At 40.7% G+C, this 22,415-nt stretch overlaps 2 non-coding genes and 1 pseudogene across 2 annotated transcripts; all 3 read right to left on the minus strand.

The window, feature by feature from the left end:
• Positions 1-20,746: 20,746 nt before the first annotated feature.
• Positions 20,747-20,865, minus strand: LOC121968986. Its single transcript, XR_006108487.1, has one exon. It is a non-coding gene; the product is annotated as a 5S ribosomal RNA (ribosomal RNA).
• A 705-nt stretch (positions 20,866-21,570) lies between these two features.
• LOC121968668 lies at positions 21,571-21,689 on the minus strand (annotated as a pseudogene).
• A 280-nt stretch (positions 21,690-21,969) lies between these two features.
• Positions 21,970-22,088, minus strand: LOC121968987. Its single transcript, XR_006108488.1, has one exon. It is a non-coding gene; the product is annotated as a 5S ribosomal RNA (ribosomal RNA).
• Between the last annotated feature and the right edge of the window lie 327 nt (positions 22,089-22,415).

The following is a 22,415-nucleotide window of genomic DNA, read 5'->3' on the forward strand; positions in this document are numbered from 1 at the left end:
TGCGAGGATCTACTCACTCACCAAAGAAGATGTAGCGAATGCCTCGACAGTTGTTACAGGTCAGATTGGTATCTTACAGCAAAGTGTAACTATCTTATTCGATACTGGGGCAACCCATTCTTATGTATCTAGGGCATTTTCCGAAAATTTAGCGATACCTCCAGAGGTACTTGTCACGCTCCGCAAGTGTACGAAAATGTCGCAAGTAATATTAAAGATTATCGTATCCACAGGGACTGGAATAAGCACTAGAAATGTCTCAATGCGAATTAGCTAAACAACTATCCAATCGTTTCAAATGTAAAGTGAAGGTAAACAAATCTAATATTATAGATCAACAAACAAGAGTTTAGTGTTTTGGGTTATGATAAGGGAGATTCTAGGAGTTTCGGTTTCTTTGTAAGATTTCTTGAATGTAAATGGTTCACCAATTCTTATCCCTCAATTGCCAAACTCTTGTAGAAAGTTGCCGGTTCTCTCTTGCAATAGATAACCGGCTAAGGACTGAGAAATGTATCTAAACATGATCAATTAGACGTGAACCTACGTTGTCCTTACACAGAAGCGCACCTATTACTATGCCTTCCTCGGATATCAACATAGAAGCCCACAACTTATTAATCTATCAAGATACAAGATACTAATCACAAAATTCATCCTACTCTCTTGAATATTCCTATTTCCTCTTCAAGATTATCTCTCAAACGTCCTTACACGGGCTTGCACCTGTCACGTGGATCCCTCGGATGATCGAGTGAGAGTTTATCTTTACAAAGTCCACAAGTAATCCAAACAATCAATCAAGAATGTGAATTAAGCACAAATCATCATTACTCACTCAAGATCTAATTGATACAAGCAAGACAATGTCATTGAAACAAGAAAATGGCAAATCCACAAGAGATTACATCAATCCATCATACAAATACTCCCTTAATCCTAGAATACAAGATCTACTCCATGAATCGAGGAAGAATATCCGAAGAAATGAAGATTACAAGCATTTCTTAAATCCCCAATCCAAGAAACCAAGAAAAGGGGGGGAAGAGAAACTTATCTACGGAGAAACCTCGTCTTCGGATCCAATCCTCGCTCCGGAGTCGAAATCGTCAAGAACTCCCTTAGAATCGCCCAGAAATCCTCCCAAGAGTGGGAGGAAACCACCAAATCTTGCCTTCTCCCAAAGGGGGAGAGATCCCCTTTCAATTCATGAAGGAGGGTTTAAATAGAGGAGGGAATCGGGCGCCACACGGCCCCGTGACACGGCCGTGTGAGATTCACACGGCCATGTCCAGTTCCTTCTCTGCCAAAGCTGCACGGTCGTGAGACTCGCACGGCCAGGACCCTTCTTGTTGGAACCCCAAGGTTGTTTTGGTGTGATCAACAAGTTAAGGTAGGTCCTGTTTGTTTTAACCTTGTGTCTAAGTGTGCAGGAGCTTAGGAACACAGGTAGTCGAGCGGAAGACGCAGCTAGCGAGAAGGACGACAGTCCGAGGGACGAGGTACTGCGGAAGAGTACATCGGCGGACGAGAAGGAAGCGTGCGGTGGTTCCGAGGGACGAAAGCTGGAGCGGAAGATTGCTCGGGGAGCAAGAGACGCAGCTAGCGAGAAGGATGGCACGCGGTGCGTCCGAGGGACGAAGACTGCGGATGAGTACGCCGGTGGATGAGAAGGAAACACGCAGCGATTCCGAGGGACGAGAAGCCGGAGGGAAGCTCGCTCGAGAAGACCGGAAGTTGGGTTCGGGTGAGCCCTTTTCCGGATAGCAGAGATCACCCAAGCGAGCGGATCCGGAGTAGAAGACCCGGACCGAGGCGGGACTGAAACGGAGCAGAGGTCCCGGACACAAAAGTCAACCAGAGTTGACTTTTTGCTCCGGGGCGCCCGGAACGTGAAGTTTGACCAGAACGCATCTTTCGCGTTCTGGACGTTGGGGAATAAAGTTTTATCCCCCCCAGGGCGCCCGGAACCCTTCCAGGCGCCCCGACCAAGGCTATAAATATAGCCTTGGTCCAGAAGCTTTAGATCATCTCAGAGATTTACATTCCAAACACTTGTGCGATTCTGTTCTAGTTTAGCTTCTGTCTTTTGTGCTTTCACTGTTGTAAGAGGCTTCTCCGCCTGAAGGAGATATTTTAGTGCACGTTCATTTCTTGGATTAACAACCTCCTTGGTTGTAACCAAGTCAAATTGTGAGCCTCTTCTTTCTGCTTTTTATTTACTGCTAATTTACTTTATGCAAGTGTTCTGTTGAAAGTTCGAGAAGGGTCTTTTCTGTTTTTTTTTTAGGGCTATTCAACCTCCCCTTCTAGCCGGCCCAACGGTCCTACAAGTGGTATCAGAGCCGAGACGCTTCAGGAGGACTAACCGCCGAACGAAGCAACGAGATGGCCGGATCTAACATCCACCCACCAAAATTCGAGGGGGACTTTGCAAGCTGGAAGAAGCACATGGAGGTATTTTTCGGTACCGATTTTGATTTATTACTAACAATGGAACATGGTTTTGAAGCTCCCGAGGGCAAAGCGAAAAATCAATGGACAAAGAAAGAGCAGGCCGAGTACGTGGCAAACAAGAAAGCAGAATTCCATCTGCTAACCGTACTTCCGCCACAAGAAGTCAACCGTGTCGGCACCTACAACTCGGCAAAGGAGCTTTGGGAGAAGTTCCTTGAATTACACGAAGGAACATCCGAAGCCAAGCTTGCGAGACGGGACTTACTTCGCAACCAGCTCACCAACCTCCATCTTGAAGAAGGTGAAACAATTGCACATCTACACTCGAGGATACAGGAGTTCATCACCGGACTTTCGAATCTCGGAGAAGAGGTAAGTAACCGAGATTCGCTCAGGTACGCTTTAAATTCCTTCCCTAGAAATTCAAAATGGGCATCATTAGTAGATGTCTTTTACATTTCGAAGGACTTAGAAAAAATTTCATTAGAAGAATTTTTTTCAACATTTGAAGTGCATGAGTCAAGATGTGCAGGAATGAGGGAGCCAAAGAACAACGTCGCCCTCAAAGCTTCGAGAGACGAACCTGAATCAAAATCTTCTCTCGATGACGAGGAAATGGTAATGATGGTAAGACGATTTAAAAAGTTATACAATTCTAGAAAAACTAACCATCCACAGGGTAGAAAGAAAAGAACTATCCGCTGCTACCATTGCGACGAAGAAGGGCATGTCAAGGACAACTGCCCCAAGCTGAAGAACAAAGACAAGGATAAGGGTAAGAAGCCTATCCAGAAACGAAAGGCCCTGAAGGCGACGTGGGACGATACTTCGTCCGAATCGGAAGTCGAAGCATTCTCTGGACTCGCACTAATGGCGAGTCATCAAGACGACGACTGCGATTCAAGCTCTTCCGAAATGAGCATCGAGAGCATCGATGAAGGGGGAGACACGTCAGAAGAAAGCAGCATCTCAGGGGGAGAAACGGACAACGAGATCGACAAGGTAAGTCAGGTACGATCTCTTCCTCCCGATAAAATGTTTAAGTTTGTTAAACTTTTAACAAAAGACTGCTGTAAATTAGAAAGTGAAAATAAAAATTTAAAAGTAATTCTAGCTAAGTCTTGTCCCTTAGAAGAATTAGATAAATTAAAATTAAAAAATGAGAAATTGGAATTAGAAAATCAAAATTTGAAAATTCAAATAGATAACTTAAATAATTATGCATGTTCATCTAAAACCAATGTTAGAAGATTTAATAATTTAAATTGGTACTTTAAATATCACCCGGGATAAATTAGGAACATTTCAAGAAAATATGTTCCTAAAAACTTTTTAGTTAATCCAGTAGGTTGGAACCTATATTGGGTTCCTAAATCATGCTTAATTTAATTTTAAAAGTAAAATTAGCGCTTTAAGTGAGAAAATTAAACAAAGAATTTCTTTATGAGGCTTTGTCTAAGGAAGTGGTTATTGCTCTAATAACCAAGAAGGTCTAGTGCCTCGCCACGACCTGGAAGCCAAAATATTGAAATAAATGTTTAATTAACTTACTAATGAAGCATTAATACAAGAATTAATTAGTGCTTGAAAAAGGTTATTCAAAACATTTTATTTCAAATTAGAAATTTACCTACTTAGAAATTTTTTGCCTAAGTCATTTAAAAAAATATATACTTAAAAATGTAAGTTAGGATTTTTTTTGGATTTTATTTATATACTTAGAAATATTCTCAAAAATTATTTTTTCCTAAGTTAAGAATTTTTTTGAAACTAGAAATCTCAGCTTTAATTACTTAGAAAAATTTTCTAAATTTCTTAAAAACTTAGATTTTTTGTACTTTTTCTAAGTCTTTAACCCTTAGATTATTTTTCTTGGAACCCCATTTTTTTGTGATCAAAGGGGGAGAAGAGAAAGTATAAGTCTAGGGGGAGGTAGATAGATTTAATTTTTTCTATCTTTTTGCACTTAAATTGCAATTTAAGTTAATTTACTTAATTCAATTTTATGTCTATTTTAACCCTAGCTTAACTTGGGTTGATCACACCAAAAAGGGGGAGATTGTTGGAACCCCAAGGTTGTTTTGGTGTGATCAACAAGTTAAGGTAGGTCCTGTTTGTTTTAACCTTGTGTCTAAGTGTGCAGGAGCTTAGGAACACAAGTAGTCGAGCGGAAGACGCAGCTAGCGAGAAGGACGACAGTCCGAGGGACGAGGTGCTGCGGAAGAGTACACCGGCGGACGAGAAGGAAGCGTGCGGTGGTTCCGAGGGACGAAAGCTGGAGCGAAAGCAAGAGACGCAGCTAGCGAGAAGGACGGCACGCGGTGCGTCCGAGGGACGAAGACTGTGGATGAGTACGCCGGCGGACGAGAAGGAAATACGCAGCGATTCCGAGGGACGAGAAGCCGGAGGGAAGCTCGCTCGAGAAGACCGGAAGTTGGGTTCGGGTGAGCCCTTTTCCGGATAGCAGAGATCACCCAAGCGAGCGGATCCGGAGTAGAAGACCCGGACCGAGGCGGGACTGAAACGGAGCAGAGGTCCCGGACACAAAAGTCAACCAGAGTTGACTTTTTGCTCCGGGGCGCCCGGAACTGTCCGGGGCGCCCGGAACTGTCCGGACGCATCTTTCACGTTCTGGACGTTGGGGGATAAAGTTTTATCCCCCCAAGGGCGCCCGGAACCCTTCCAGGCACCCCGACCAAGGCTATAAATATAGCCTTGGTCCAGAAGCTTTAGATCATCTCAGAGATTTACATTCCAAACACTTGTGCGATTCTGTTCTAGTTTAGCTTCTGTCTTTTGTGCTTTCACTGCTGTAAGAGGCTTCTCCGCCTGAAGGAGATATTTTAGTGCACGTTCATTTCTTGGATTAACAACCTCCTTGGTTATAACCAAGTCAAATTGTGAGCCTCTTCTTTCTGCTTTTTATTTACTGCTAATTTACTTTATGCAAGTGTTCTGTTGAAAGTTCGAGAAGGGTCTTTTCTGTTTATTTTTTTTAGGCTATTCAACCCCCCCTTCTAGCCGGCCCAGCGGTCCTACACTTCTGCTCTCTAGAAATGCTACACGGCCGTGTGGTGCACACGGCCACAGCCTGCTTGCTTTCTGGAAACCTCACACGGCCATGTAAGGCTTCTGCTCTGGTTGGCTTCAAATCTTGACACGGTCGTGTGAGGTTCACACGACCATGTCATCTTCCTCTTCTGTTGGTGCCAAACTCCACACGGCCCGAGCTCCATACCAGTGCAGGGTCGTGTGAGGTACACAGCCTGGTGACTTCTCCCTTTGTTTCCTCCAAGGCTTGCCCAAAGATGTAGATTCTTCACCAAATCGACTCCTGTGTACAAAAAATGCACAAAAAGCAGATCTTCGAACCAAAAGAGTAAATATGCTAAAAGGAAAGATGGAAGTATAAAATGCATAGATCAAGCATGCTCAAAGTATGTAAATGTGCGTGAAAATATGCATAAAAGAGTATATAATCTACGCACATCACACCCCCAGACTTAAACCTTTGCTTGTCCTCAAGCAAAATGTCGCAGTCTAAATTCATTTATTCTACAACACATTCATAAAACCTAGTGCACTTTCCTAACTCTATCAAAAAGTTTCATTAACAAGCATGATCATAGAAACAAGTAAAGTATGGTTCAAGCATAAGAATCTTGTGCACTGTGTAAAAGTAACTCAAAACTCTTCAAGTTTCAATCCATGTCCTAGTCAAGTCGTCATCAAATTTGAATTCCTAGTGTTTCCAGTGAAAGACAAGTAACCAGTGATAGGCACTTACTCACCATTCACTTGGTTCATATTTCTCAACTAACCCAAGGTCTCAAAGGTGTGCTCAATCTCAAGGGAAGCTAAGCAGTCATTTCCCCAGTAACCTAACTCGGTCTCAAAGGGGTGACTTGCTAGATTCCACTCATGACAACTATTTTTTATATCCCTTATTTTTTTCTTTTTTTTTCTTTTTTATTTTTATAAGTGTTTGCATTGTGCAAAACTTATTCACAAATGTAATTTTTAGCACACATGTTGGGATATTTTGATTTTTCCAAATGAGCTTTAATGATTTGAGCCTCATCCAGTAACCAAAATGAAAGTTGAGAAATCACCATGGAAACCAAGTACTAAGCAAACAAGATGAATCATGACTATTTCAATGACATCAACTATTCAAGCATCAAGCACAAGTGTAGTGAAGATAAAATCCTTAAGGTTGAACCAAAACTAAAACTCATCACCATAAGATTCTCAGCTTATTAATGCTTCCCAAGATAGAAAAAAGAACTACACAAAGTTTACTACTAGCATCATTCGAACACCATGAATCAAGACAATGATCGTGCTAACATTTCACTTGAATCCAAGAAAGCATATAAGTGAAGATTGATGTTCTCAAAATTTTTTCTTTGCCATGATTATTTCAAAAACAAGCAAAATAAAGCAACAAGAACCAACATGTATAACTAACAAAAACTAAAAACTGAAAATGAAAATCAAACTAAACAGTACATGACACCCCCCCAGACTTAAACTTTTCATCGTCCCGATGAAATCAATATGGTGGAGGAGGTGGAAAATCAGGAAAATCAGGGAAGAGAAATGCAAAATCTTCAACAAACCATCTAACTTCGTTTCTGAAAAAATTATGATACTCAAGCAATTTATCAATATCATCCTGCACAAATCTCATAAAACCTCTAAGATCTTCATGAAATTCCATTTTAGCCTTATAAGAATTCATCATTTTAGAAATCTTATCACACAATTCTCTCTCACTCTTAAAACAATCTTGTAACTTTTTAAATAGTTCCTCCTCCATAAGCTTCTTATTCTCAAGAAATTCATAAGTTGAATCTAAATCACTATGAATATTCTCTAAAGCAGAATTAAGTTCTTGAAACATAAAACTATGAATCTCTTGGTTACCCTTAGGAACATTTCTTGGAGTAAAAGATGACAAAGCTCTAGATTGTTGCCTAGCTAACTTCAAACACCAATTCTCTTTATTATGAATTGTAGTAAAATCATGATTGGGCAGTTTTAAAGGGAAACCATTTTTAATGACTAAACTAAATCCATGCTCTTCATGCTTAATCATTTTCATTGCTAAACATGAATTCAAATCCAATGTACAAGAACTCTCCACCACCTCTAATTCACTCAAATCACATCCTAATACTAAGGCCAATTGAGTAAGTAATCCCCCTAAAATAATAGGTGTGGTAGAATTTGATTTCCCTAATTTTGCCAAATGTTTAAGAAAGAAATAACCAGAATTAATTTGAACGTTTTCAACCATTGCCCACAAGCAATACAAATCTACAAGTCTTACTGATCCCTCTTTGTCCTCCCTTCCAAATATAGTGTTTTTCATGAATAAGTAAGCATATTTAAAAATAGGATTGATAATTTGGGAAACTCTAGAATTATGAGGATCAAATAGCGGTTGTTCAGAAATTTGTTGCCAAAAATGTGAATTCTCAAATTGGGGCAAAATCACACACAGCTCATTCTTTGGCAATTCATAACAAGTATTAAAATCTCCCAACGTCCATTCATAACTTTCATTAAACAAACGAAACTTAAACTTCCCCCCACCTTGAACATTATCAACCTCTATTAAGCTTAAAAATTCAAAAACAATTCTAGGACAAGTAGGATATTTCATGTTCACTAAATCACTCCATCCTATCCTTTCAAATAACCAAACTAAATCGTCCTTAAACCCCAAAGTTTCAACATCAAGAAACCTAGTGCCTAAAAGAGGTCGTTTACATAAAGAAGAATATCTATACCGTTGCTCATCACTAGAGAAAACAATACCAAAGTCATTAGAAATACCTTTAAAGCAAACATTCCTCTCCTTTCTTGCAACCACCTTCTCCTTCCCTTTTCTTGTGGCCGAAATCTCCTCAATCACGTTTTCCATGGAAGAAAATCAAATCTCCTTAAGAAGAATGAGAAAGAAAAATTAGAAGAAGTAGTTTAAACCTTTAGAAATGGGAAAATAGGAAAGAGGAACGAGCGGCGGTACACGGCCGTGTTCCGCCCACACCCCGTGCCCTAATTCCCTATAAAGAAGTGGATCGGGCCGTGTGATATCACACAGCCATATTCATTTCTCATCACACGGCCGTGTCTGTGACACGGCCCCCTTCTCTTTCTTCTCTGGATTCCAGACACGGGCCGTGTTTGGGACACGGCCTCTCCATCCTTCTTCTCGGGATTATTTACACGGCCGTGTCTGGGACACGGCCAATTACTTCTTCTCCTCGGGAGATCCCACACGGTCGTGTCTGGATGACACGGCCCAAGCACTTCCCTTCTCTGCAACCTTTACCTGGCCGTGTATAGCACACGGTCTGGCTCTGTTTTGCACCTAATCTGAAAACAAAATCAAAAACAAGTAAAAACCAACAAAATGAATTTATACTAACTAAAAGAATTCAATCTGGAGGGCGAGGTTCAGAAAAATACAACCTTTGTACCTCTTCTATTTTCGCACCATGAATATATTTTTTCAACCGTTGACCATTTACCTTAATTATCCCAAAATCTTTGTTCCAAATATCTACAGCTCCAAAAGGATAAACCTTTTTTACCTCATATGGACCCGTCCACCTTGACTTAAGCTTCCCAGGAAAAAGTTTTAGTTTCGAATTGAACAACAAAACCAAATCTCCTACATTAAAGTCTTTACGAAGAATGTGCTGATCGTGCCATTTCTTCGTCCTTTCTTTGTAAGACTTAGCATGCTCATATGCATCCATCCTTAATTCATCAAGTTCGTTCAACTGAAGCTTCCTTTTCTCCCCTGCTTCCTTTAAATCCATATTCAAATTTGCAATTGCCCAATAAGCCTTGTGTTCTAGTTTAACTGGAAGATGGCAAGGCTTACCATAAACTAATCGAAATGGGGTCATCCCAATAGGAGTTTTATAAGCAGTCCGATATGCCCATAAAGCATCATCTAATTTCAATGCCCAATCCTTTCTTGAAGTGGATACAGTCTTTTCCAATATGGACTTAATTTCCCGGTTAGATATTTCAGCTTGCCCATTAGTTTGAGGATGATAAGGTGTTGCTACTTTATGCTTCACTCCATATCTTCTAAGTAAGTTTTCAAACTGTTTCTCTATAAAATGTGATCCTCCATCACTAATGACTGCCTTTGGCACCCCAAATCTTGGAAAGATAATACTCCTAAATAATTTGATAACTGTTTTCGCATCGCACGTAGGAGATGCCACAGCTTCTACCCATTTGGACACATAATCCACCGCCACAAGAATATACCTATTCCCATATGAAAGAGGGAAAGGTCCCATGAATCAATTCCCCAAACATCAAATAACTCAACCTCAAGAATGTAATTTAACATCGTTTCATTTCTTTTAGTTATATTCCCAGTTCTCTGACATTGATCACAAGACTGAACAAACAACTTAGCATCCCTGAATAAGGTTGGCCAATAAAATCCTGCTTGAAGAATTTTCATAATTATTTTTGAACTACCCAAATGTCCTCCATAGGACGAAGAATGGCAATGAAACAAGATATCTCTAACTTCTTCTTCAGGTATACATCTTCGATAAATCACATCATTGCACTTCTTATACAGGAGAGGTTCATCCCAAACATAATTCTTAACTTCTGAAAAAAACTTTTTCCTTTGTTAATGAGAAAAATCCGGAGGTAACACTCCACTAGCAAGGAAATTCACAAAATCTGCGTACCAAGGAGTTTTCACACTTGATAAAGCTAATAAGTGTTCATCCGGGAATATGTCATCAATAGGTAAATCAAAATCCACCTCATTTTCTGACTTTTGAGATATTCTAGACAAATGATCCGTTACTACATTTTCAGCTCCTTTCTTATCCCTAATCTCAAGGTTGAACTCTTGCAAAAGTAAAATCCACCTGATTAACCTGGGTTTAGCATCTTTCTTTCCAAGTAAATACCGAATAGCTGCATGATCAGTATACACTATTATTCTTGATCCTACTAGATAGGATCTGAATTTATCAATAGCAAATACCACTGCCAATAATTCTTTTTCTGTAATAGAATAGTTTACTTGAGCTGCATCAAGTGTTTTACTTGCATAATGGATCGCATGTAAAATCTTATTCCTTCGTTGTCCCAAAACTGCTCCTACAGCAAAATCACTAGCATCACACATTATTTCAAAAGGAAGGTCCCAATCAGGTGCTTGAATGACTGGAGCTGTTGTAAGAGCACTCTTGATTTTATTGAAGGCTTCAATACATTCGCTATCAAAACAAAACTCAACATCTTTAATCAACAGATTAGTCAATGGCTTGGAAATCTTTGAAAAGTCCTTAATAAAACGTCTATAGAAACCAGCATGTCCCAAAAAACTCCTAACTCCTTTTACATTGATGGGTGGGGGTAATTTGTCTATTACTTCCACTTTTGCCTGGTCTACCTCAATACCACGCTCTGAAATTTTATGCCCCAAAACTATTCCTTCCTTAACCATAAAATGACATTTTTCCCAGTTCAACACTAGGTTGGTATCTTCACACCTTTTTAGAACAGTAGAAAGATTTGACAAACAAAAATCAAAGTCATTTCCATAAACTGAGAAGTCATCCATGAACACCTCCATAATTTTTTCTATTAAATCTGAAAAAATTGCCATCATGCATCTCTGAAAAGTGGTTGGAGCATTACAAAGCCCAAATGGCATCAGACGATAAGCAAAAGTACCGTAAGGACAAGTAAAAGTAGTCTTCTCCTGGTCTTGAGGATGAATTGGAATTTGAAAAAATCCAGAATATCCGTCCAAGTAACAAAAGTAGGAATGTTTAGCTAATCTTTCAAGCATTTCATCAATAAATGGTAAAGGGAAATGATCCTTCCCTGTTTCTTTATTCAACTTCCGATAATCAATGCACATTCGCCACCCCGTCACTGTTCGTGTTGAAATTAACTTATCTTCTTCATTCTTGATAATCATCATTCCTCCTTTCTTTGGAACCACGTGGACCGGACTCACCCATTCACTATCCGAAATTGGGTAAATAATCCCTGCATCAAGAAGTTTAATCACTTCCTTCTTTACTACCTCTTTTAAATTTGGATTTAGTCTCCTTTGATGCTCAATTGAGTTCTTGTACCCCTCTTCAAGTAAAATTCTATGCATACAGAGAGATGGACTAACCCCTTTTATATCATCAATTGTATATCCAATGGTCTTTCTATGCAACCTTAACTCATCCAACAGTCTCTTTGTTTCAAACTCATTTAACTGAGCATTAATTATAACTGGATAAGTAGAATTCGGCCCAAGAAATTCATACTTAAGATTTGGTGGTAATGGTTTAAGTTCAAGTTGAGGTGGTACTATTTCTGGTAAAACTGGCTCTTGTTCTATCAACATAGTCTCCTCCTTAGCCAAGCTTTCTTCTAAAAACTCTTCATTATCTAAAGACAGATCATCCTCCTTAAGATCACCAAGATATACCCCCTTTTCTGTTGAAAATGCTTTTTCACCAAATATTTTTGATAATGATTCACAGCACCAAGGAAATAATGTTTGGAAATCGTTTTGATTCAAGATAAGCCCTTTTTCAACATCATCCTTTTCCCTAATGATATCCATTGTTAAGAATGAGCTATCTTGCTCTGCCCAATCATTGGAATTTTGCGTAATTCTGCCAACTATCTCAAAAGTTTCTTCTAGACTTTTTTTCAAGAATGATCCTCCAGATGCTAAATCCAGTTGATTCTTATTTGAGAAAGAAAGCCCAACATAGAACAAATGCATAATTAACCATTTCTCAATTCCATGATGTGGACATAATGCAAAAGAGAGGCATATCTTTCCCAGGCTTGGTATAATTTTTCTCCATCCAATTGCTTAAAATTTAAAATTTGACTTCTCAAATAAGTAGTTTTCCTTGGAGGGAAATATTGGTCAAGGAATTTTTGCTCTAACTCATCCCATGTTTTGATACTTTGAGACTTTAGAGAATTATACCATCTTTTTGCAGCATCCTTCAGACTAAAAGGAAAAGCAAGCAGCTGAACAATATCAGATGAAACTTCTTCATATTTCAAAGTATAACAATATCTATAAAACTCCATCAAATGGGAATAAGGGTTCTCAATCTCCAATCCTCCAAATTGAGTTTTCTGAACCATGGAAACAAAAGATGGTTTGAGTATAAAATTTCTTGCTTGTATGTTAGGGTAAACAATTGCTCCCATTTGTTTTGCAGATTTTGAAGCTCCATAATCTCCTAGTGACTTGCACACCATGTTTAGATTCTTGTTCTTCTATTTGCCTTTGCAGAATTCTTCTTTTATGGAAAGTTCTGTCAATCTCAGAGTCAAAAGGAAAGAATTCCCCTGCAAAGTTAGATCTTCGCATACACAAGAACAAGATAGCAAATGACAATTCAACAGAAAAAGAAAAATAAGAGAATCAAAAATACAGAATTGAAATTGTACAAAAAGAATTAACAAAAAGTAAGAGTTATACAAGAAAATAAAAACAGAAATCTAATGATTAGTTACAACTATGCAATATGAAAGGAAAACAAATGTTATGTTTAGTCTAACTCAATTGATAATTCCTAATGTTATAGCGCAGTCCCCGGCAACGGCGCCAAAAACTTGTCATGCTCCGCAAGTGTACGGAAATGTCGCAAGTAATATAAAAGATTATCGTATCCACAGGGACTGGAATAAGCACTAGAAATGTCTCAATGCGAATTAGCTAAACAACTATCCAATCATTTCAAATGCAAAGTGAAGGTAAACAAATCTAATATTATAGATCAACAAACAAGAGTTTAGTGTTTTGGGTTATGATAAGGGAGATTCTAGGAGTTTCGGTTTCTTTGTAAGATTTCTTGAATGTAAATGGTTCACCAATTCTTATCCCTCAATTGCCAAACTCTTGTAGAAAGTTGTCGGTTCTCTCTTGCAATAGATAACCGGCTAAGGACTGAGAAATGTATCTAAACATGATCAATTAGATGTGAACCTACGTTGTCCTTACACAGAAGTGCACCTATTACTATGCCTTCCTCGGATATCAACATAGAAGCCCACAACTTATTAATCTATCAAGATACAAGATACTAATCACAAAATCCATCCTACTCTCTTGAATATTCCTATTTCCTCTTGAAGATTATCTCTCAAACGTCCTTACACGGGCTTGCACCTGTCACGTGGATCCCTCGGATGATCGAGTGAGAGTTTATCTTTACAAAGTCCATAAGTAATCCAAACAATCAATCAAGAATGAGAATTAAGCACAAATCATCATTACTCACTCAAGATCTAATTGATACAAGCAAGACAATGTCATTGAAATAAGAAAATGGCAAATCCACAAGAGATTACATCAATCCATCATACAAATACTCCCTTAATCCTAGAATACAAGATCTACTCCATGAATCGAGGAAGAATATCCGAAGAAATGAAGATTACAAGCATTTCTTAAATCCCCAATCCAAGAAACCAAGAAAAGGGGGGAAGAGAAAACTTATCTACGGAGAAACCTCGTCTTCGGATCCAATCCTCGCTCCGGAGTCGAAATCGTCAAGAACTCCCTTAGAATCGCCCAGAAATCCTCCCAAGAGTGGGAGGAAACCACCAAATCTTGCCTTCTCCCAAAGGGGGAGAGATCCCCTTTCAATTCATGAAGGAGGGTTTAAATAGAGGAGGGAATCGGGCGCCACACGTCCCCGTGACACGGCCGTGTGAGATTCACACGGCCATGTCCAGTTCCTTCTCTGCCAAAGCTGCACGGCCGTGTGACTGCACGCCGGGACCCTTCGCTCTCGAATGCTACACTACGTGTGGTGCACACCACACCTGCTGCTTTGGAAACCTCACACGGCCGTGTAGATCCACACGGCCATGTAAGGCTTCTGCTCTGGTTGGCTTCAAAATCTTGACACGGCAGTGTGAGGTTCACACGGCCATGTCATCTTCCTCTTCTGTTGGTGCCAAACTCCACACAGCCCGAGCTCCATACCAGTGCAAGGCCGTGTGAGGTACACGGCCTGGTGACTTCTCCCTTTGTTTCCTCCAAGGCTTGCCCAAAGATGTAGATTCTTCACCAAATCGACTCCTGTGTACAAAAAATGTACAAAAAGCAGATCTCCGAACCAAAAGAGTAAATATGCTAAAAGGAAAGCTGGAAGTATAAAAATGCATAGATCAAGCATGCTCAAAGTATGTAAATGTGCGTGAAAACATGCATAAATGAGTATATAATCTACGCACATCAGTACTCCGTGGTCAGTTTTTGACAACACTACGTTCAGGAGAAATTATGGCATCCACGCACTGGCTTAGAGCAGTGCCAGTCATTATAGCAGACAGAGAGCTCTTTTGTGATCTAATAGTGCTAGACATGACTGATTACGATGTCATATTTGGAATGGACTTCCTAATCAGATATGGTGCCTCTATCGAGTGTCGTAAACAGAAAGTCATATTCCAACCTGAAACAGAAGTACAATTTGAGTATAGCGGAGAACCAAAGAGAAAAGCGAAGAAATTTCTCTCAGCTCTGAAGGCACAGAAATTGTTAGATTCAGGATGTACGGGATTTTTAGCGCATGTAGTCAGTGCCAGTCAGGACAAGGACCAACAGCTAGCAGAGGTCCGAGTTGTATGTGACTACACAGCAGTCTTCCCTGAGGAGTTACCAGGCCTAGCACCAGACAGGGAGATTGAATTTGAGATAGAACTCATTCCCGGTACGAATCCTATCTCCAAAGCACCTTATCGCATGGCTCCAGCAGAACTGAAGGAACTTCATGAGCAACTACAGGAGCTGCTTGACAAGGGCTTCATACGTCCTAGTCACTCACCATGGGGAGTGCCTGTATTGTTTGTGAAGAAGAAGGACGGGAGCATGCGCCTGTGCATAGATTATAGAGCACTGAACCAAGTCACCATCAAGAACAGGAATCCTCTTCCCAGAATAGATGACCTGTTCGATCAGCTAAAGGGAGCAGCAGTGTTCTCTAAGATAGACCTCAGATCGGGTTATCATCAGGTGAAAGTTAAAGAATGGGATATACCCAAGACAGCATTCAGGACTAGATACGGACATTATGAGTTCGTAGTCATGCCCTTTGGTGTGACAAATGCTCCAACTACTTTCATGGACCTCATGAACAGAGTATTTAGGGACTACCTAGATAGGTTTGTTATTGTGTTTATCGATGACATTCTTATCTATTCAGGAACTCAGGAAGAACACGCAGAGCACCTAAAAATAGTATTGCAGACCCTTCAGCAGAACCAGCTGTACGCCAAGTTCATGAAATGTGAATTCTGGCTTGATCAGGTGTCCTTCCTGGGTCACATCATCTCCAAGGATGGTGTCATGGTAGACCCCAGCAAGATAGAAGCTGTGAGTAACTGGAAAAGACCCAAGAACGCCAGTGAGATCAGGAGCTTTTTGGGACTAGAAGGTTATTACAGAAAGTTTGTAGAGGACTTCTCCAGAATAGCCTCCCCACTGACAGCTCTCACCAGGAAGAATAGAAAATTTCAGTGGACAAAGGACTGTGAGAACAGCTTCAGCGAGTTAAAAAGGAGATTGACCAGTGCACCTATTCTGACTCTACCAGAAAACACAGATAGCTTTGATATTTATAGTGATGCCTCTAAATTGGGACTAGGAGCAGTACTGATGCAAGAAGGTAAGGTGATCGCCTATGCCTCCAGACAACTCAAGGAATATGAGAAGAATTACCCTACTCATGACCTTGAGCTTGCAGCAGTAGTGTTCGCTCTCAAAATTTGGAGACATTACTTGTATGGAGCTCAGTGCAGAGTGTATACAGATCATCAGAGTCTGAAGTACTTCTTCACTCAGAAGGATCTGAATATGCGGTAGCGTAGATGGCTTGAGCTGGTCAAAGATTATGATATAGACATCCTCTACCACCCAGGAAAAGCCAATAAGGTGGCAGATGCACTTAGTAGAAAGTCCGATGCTACCTTACTATCCCTAGCAACCGTGTCACCGCCCCTACAGAAAGAGATCACAGATTTTGGTCTCGAACTTATAGTGGGACAGCTCTCTACTATGACATTAGCATCTAACCTGCTTGGTGACATCCATACAGTTCAGGAACAGGATCCTGAAATTCAGAAAATCAAGCAAGGGTTGGCAGAATCAGAAAGTGGAGAGTTCAGAATGTCCGATAGTGGGTTATTGTACTTTGGTGACAGACTTTGTGTTCCAGATCAAGAGGAACTAAAGAGAAAGATTTTAGACGAGGCTCACAGGACTCCCTATGCGATGCATCCGGGTTCCACCAAGATGTACCAAGATCTAAAGAAACGTTTTTGGTGACCCGGGATGAAAAGAGACATCGCTAGATATGTTAGCACCTGCCTGACCTGTCAGAGGGTCAAGGAAGAACATCAGAGACCAGGAGGAGTTCTGCAGCCTATCCAAATCCCAGAATGGAAGTGGGAAGACATTTCTATGGATTTTATAGTGGGACTACCCAGAACCACGAATGGTTTTGATACCATCTGGGTAGTAGTTGACAGGTTAACTAAATCAACCACTTCTTAGCTATCAGGATATCCTACTCTATGGAACAGCTAGCTCAGTTGTATCTCAAGGAGATCGTCGGACTACATGGAGTTCCACGGACCATTATTTCAGACAGAGACAGTCGATTCACATCACACTTTTGGGAGTGTGTACAGTCAGCATTGGGCACTAAGTTGAAATTTAGCACAGCTTTCCATCCTCAGACAGATGGTCAGACAGAGCGAGTAAATCAGGTACTCGAAGATATGCTCCGCGCATGTTCCCTAGACTTCAAGGGAAGTTGGTGCAAATATCTGAGTTTAGCAGAATTTGCATACAACAATAGCTATAAGGCCACTATCGGTATGGCACCTTACGAGGCTCTCTATGGGCGGAGGTGTAGATCTCCAATCTGCTGGTATGAGAGTGGTGAACAGAAAGAACTAGAACTTCAGACAGATCTAGTAGCAGATACCATAGCAGCTATACAGCAGATCCGCCAGAGGATAGAGACAGCTCAGAGCCACGGCGCAGACCCTTAGAGTTTTCAATTGGGGATTCAGTGTTCCTCAGAGTAGCTCCCATGAAGGGAGTAATGCGTTTTGGGAAGAAGGGCAAATTAAGTCCCAGATATGTGGGACCATACCTTGTCACTAGAAGAGTTGGCAAGGTAGCATATGAGTTAGAGCTACCACAGGAGATGTCAGCCATCCATAATGTATTTCATGTCTCCATGCTGAAGAAGCATATCCCAGATGCAACTCAGGTGATTGAGCCCCAGTCGGTACCAGTCCGCGAAGACCTCAGCTATGATAGTTGGCCTATTCAGATAATAGACCGAGCAGTTAAGAAATTACGGAACAAGGAGGTACCATTAGTAAAAGTCATTTGGCAAAGTCACACAGCGGAAGAGGTAACTTGGGAGACAGAAGCCAGTATGAGACAGAAGTACCCAGAGTTATTCTAAGTTCGAGGATGAACTTTTTATAAGGTATAGGGGATTGTAACGCCCGAAAATTCTCAAAATTATTTTAGAAATATTCTATGATTTTTCTGGAATTTTAGGATATTTTTATAGAATTTTTAGAGTAGCGGAAGTAGCAAAAACAAATGGAGTCGTAAAAGGGTCTAGGCGAGTATTGAACCCGGGACCTATCGGGTCCGATAACCTTTAGATAGCTCTAGTAACCAAGTAAACCCAGCAGGGCCGTGCTGAAAGGAAAGGGGAACAATTATATTTATATTTGAGTTGGGCTGAATTACCCACTTAATATAAATAGGGAAGAATTAAGTGAAAAGTTATTTTTAACGTAACTCTCCTCTCCCTCAAAACCCTTACCCACGCCGCCCCTCTCCCTACTCTCCTCTTCTCGGCGCCAACCACAAGCACACCTAGGTCTCCATCCCTAGGGTCTCAAGGGCTTCTCCCGGCGACATCTTGGATACGAGGACGCTCCCCTCCGCGAGAGGAACGCATAGACGCAAGAAGATCGTCGAAAGGATCATCTTCTCCAGAAATCTAGCGAGTAGAATCGTAAGAAAATTAGAGCAGAAGGTAAGAAACCCCTCACCTGCAGTATAAGTAGCTAGTAGTATGTTTGTATGCATTGTTTTAGCCGTATGCAGATTTTTAGTGATAGGGTGCGAATTAGTGCACACCAAGCATTTGATTAAACACTCAGCTCAGTGAAATGCCACCATAGGCATTTTAATAGCTTAGATAAATGCAATAGAAGTATTTTTACAGCTTAATTAGTCTTGCTACAGCTTTTATGGACTAGACGTCAATGGGTGGGCTCCCACAGTTGCCCCAGGTTCAGATAACCTAGTTTTGGGTTTAGACAACCTAGTAAAAGCAAGACAAGAGTTATTAGCTTATGTTCAGTATTTTACTTTTCAGTGGCATTGTACTGGATTAGATATCCATTGGGTTGGGCTCCCATAGTCGTCCCTAGGTTTAGATAACCTAGTAACTCTACTAAATTCGGGACTTGCAAACCTGGGTCTAGTTAGGGATGCGTGCATAGCAAGTACAGTTACCGAGCCCAAACAGCAGCATGATTATTATTTTAATCTATCTACTAAAATAGCTTTCGAAACCTCACAATTAGTTATGTGAATTCAGTACAGCTCCAGCATTAGTTAGCATTTGCTCCGTTCAGTTTGTTTGTATCAGTTTAGTTTTCTATTGACACAATGTGATAGCTTACAGTAGCACTTGTTGCCATAACTAGTTTGCTTGTATGCCATGCCATGCCCTTGCATGTTCCATGCTCATATGTTTCAAATAGCATGTTTTAAAAACATATATTGCATCGTATGCATGTTTTGTGAGGTAGATGGTTTCTTACTAAGCGAAAGCTTACAGATACTCTTTTCCTTATACTGCAGATAAAGGTAAAGGAACTATGGATTAGAGGAGGCTGGAGGTCAATGCAAGGAAGATGTGTGTGGATGGAACCTGGAATAAAAGACCTTGGATGGACTAGAACATTTAAGAACTTAGTTTTCTTATCATGTTATTCTTTGTTATTTAGTTATCTAAATGCATGAAATTATAGAAAATCTGCTTAGCTTGTTAGTAACCATGTTTAGAATGTTAGTTGTTTGCTATTAGAATGCTTTCCAGTTATTTTAGATCTCGTGTATGTGAGTTTGGCACGAAACAGTGCTGAAATCAGAGTTTGCTGCGAAATCAGAAACCCCAATCGATCAGTGGATCGATTGGGGGCCCTCAATCGATCAGTGGATCGATTGGGAGCCTGGTTCCGCGAACAGTAAGCTTCTGGATCGATCAGCCGATCGATCCAGCCGCACTCTGTCGCGAACAGTAAGCTCCTGGATCGATCGTTCGATCGATCGGGGAAAACGCTCCCGCGAACAGAGATCTCTGGAATCGATCAATGGATCGATTGGCCAGTCTGGATCGATCAGCCGATCGATCCAGAATATTAACCCGAGCACAGTAGCCATCGGAATCGATCCACGGATCGATTCAACAGCTTGCAATCGATTGAGTTTAACCTGGATCGATTGGGAAGCTGGGTTTCGACCAAGAGACCTTGTAGTTCAGCTCCTTGACCACAGGGGATGCAGGATATGCCATGTATACCTTAGATTGCATCTCTTAGTACATGTAGAGCCAAGAATTTGTATTAGCTTGGCAAGGTTTTAAATTAGTTCACGTTTCCGCATCTTTAAACATAGCCTAGCACAGCATATTGTGACGGTCCGATCTTACAGCCTAGCTAGTAGAAGGCGGGTCGTTACACTGATGATCAGAGTCATTCATTAAGATCTAGCCTTCCTAACCATTCAACTAGTTCCGACCGATCTTGACCGTTCACTCAGATTTAATCTCACCAATTTATCACGATCCGAGGATGTGAAATTAACGAAGCGCTACCGCGAATCCTCAACCCTCCGCCCTCTCCCCGACGAAAAAAACAGAAAACAACAACAAACAAACAAACAGTACAACGACCCTCGCGCGAATCAGCCCTTCGTCGCCGCCCTCCCTCCCCCCGATAAAACAACCAGACAACAAAAATTGAAAAATTAAAAGTTAAATAAACAAACCACCGCAGCTTCCCATGCGGTCACGGCCACCTTCCGGGGGAAGGGAACAAAAAAATAAATAAATAAATAAATGACAAATAAACAACCCACGGAAAATAGACACACTAATAACACGTTTTTCTTAAAATAATAATAATACTAGAATAAAAATAGGTGCAACACGAGGACTTCCCAGGAGATCACCCATCCTAGTACTGCTCTCGCCCAAGCACGCTTAACTTCGGAGTTCTGATGGGATCCGGCGCATTAGTGTTGATATGATCGCACCCATCCTTTCTACCACACTCTCCCGATTTAAACCGTCAACGGCCCTCGCACGAATCAACCTTCCCGCAAGCAAACAGTACAACGCCTCCCGCTAAAAAAATAAATAAATAAATCAAGGTGACGCACTAATAACTGTCATAATTATAAGTTGAAATCCAATCCATAAAAAACAAGAAGTACTATAACAAAACACGCAATACGAATCCAACTCAATAAACATGATAAAAAATCAACAATTAACCATTGGATCAAATCTGAAGTGAACTGATCATAGGGCTCAGATATAATTAATTCTCGTCGTTCATCAAGATCAGGCTAATTCAAGTCAATCTGTGTAGATCTCCAATGATCAGAGTCGTTCATTAAAATCTAGTCATCCTGACCATTCAACTGGTTCCGGTCGATCATGACCGTTCACTCAGATTTAATCTCATCAATTTAGCACGATCTGAGGATGTAAACTTAACAAAGCGCTACCGCGAATCCTCAACCCTCCGCCCTCCCCCCGACGAAAAAACCTGAAAACAACAACAAACAAACAAAGAAACAAGAAATCAACCGTTAAATAATCAAACCGTCGCGGCTTCCCAACGGTCTGCGCAACCTTCCGGGGGGATATTCACATTAACATTTAAACAACCCGCGAAAAATAGACCCGCTGATAACACATTTTTATTACAAAAAAATAAAAATATATAAATTAAAATTAGGTGCAACACGAGGACATCCCTGGGGATCACCGATCCAAGTACTGCTCTCGCCCAAGCACTCTTAACTTCGAAGTTCTGCTGGGATCCGGTGCATTAGTGCTGGTATGATCGCACCCATCCTTTCTCCCACAAGCTCCCTATTTAAACCGCCAACGGCCCTCGCGCGAATCAACCCTCCATCGCCGCCCTCCCTCCCCCCAACAAAACCACCAGACAACAAAAATGAAAATTTAAAAGTTAAATAAACAAACCACCGCAACTTCCCATGCGGTCACCGCCGCCTCCGGGGGAAGGGAACAAAAAAATAAATAAATAAATAACAAATAAACAACCCATGGAAAATAGACACACTAATAACACGTTTTTCTTAAAATAATAATAATACTAAAATAAAAATAGGTGCAACACGAGGACTTCCCAGGAGATCACCCATCCTAGTACTGCTCTCGCCCAAGCACGCTTAACTTCGGAGTTCTGATGGGATCCGGCGCATTAGTGTTGATATGATCGCACCCATCCTTTCTACCACACTCTCCCGATTTAAACCGCCAACGGCCCTCGCGCGAATCAACCTTCCCGCAAGCAAACAGTACAACGCCTCCCGCTAAAAAAACAAATAAATAAATCAAGGTGACGCACTGATAACTGTTATAATCATAAGTTGAAATTCTATCCATAAAAAACAAGAAGTACTATAACAAAACACATAATACGAATCCAACTCAATAAACATGATAAAAAATCAACAATTAACCATTGGATCAAATTTGAAGTGAACTGATCATAGGGCTCAGATATAATTAATTCTCGTCGTTCATCAAGATCTGGGTGATTCAAGTCAA

The sequence above is a fragment of the Zingiber officinale genome, chromosome 3B, assembly GCF_018446385.1.
Source record: "Zingiber officinale cultivar Zhangliang chromosome 3B, Zo_v1.1, whole genome shotgun sequence".
NCBI classification, from domain to species: Eukaryota; Viridiplantae; Streptophyta; class Magnoliopsida; order Zingiberales; family Zingiberaceae; genus Zingiber; species Zingiber officinale.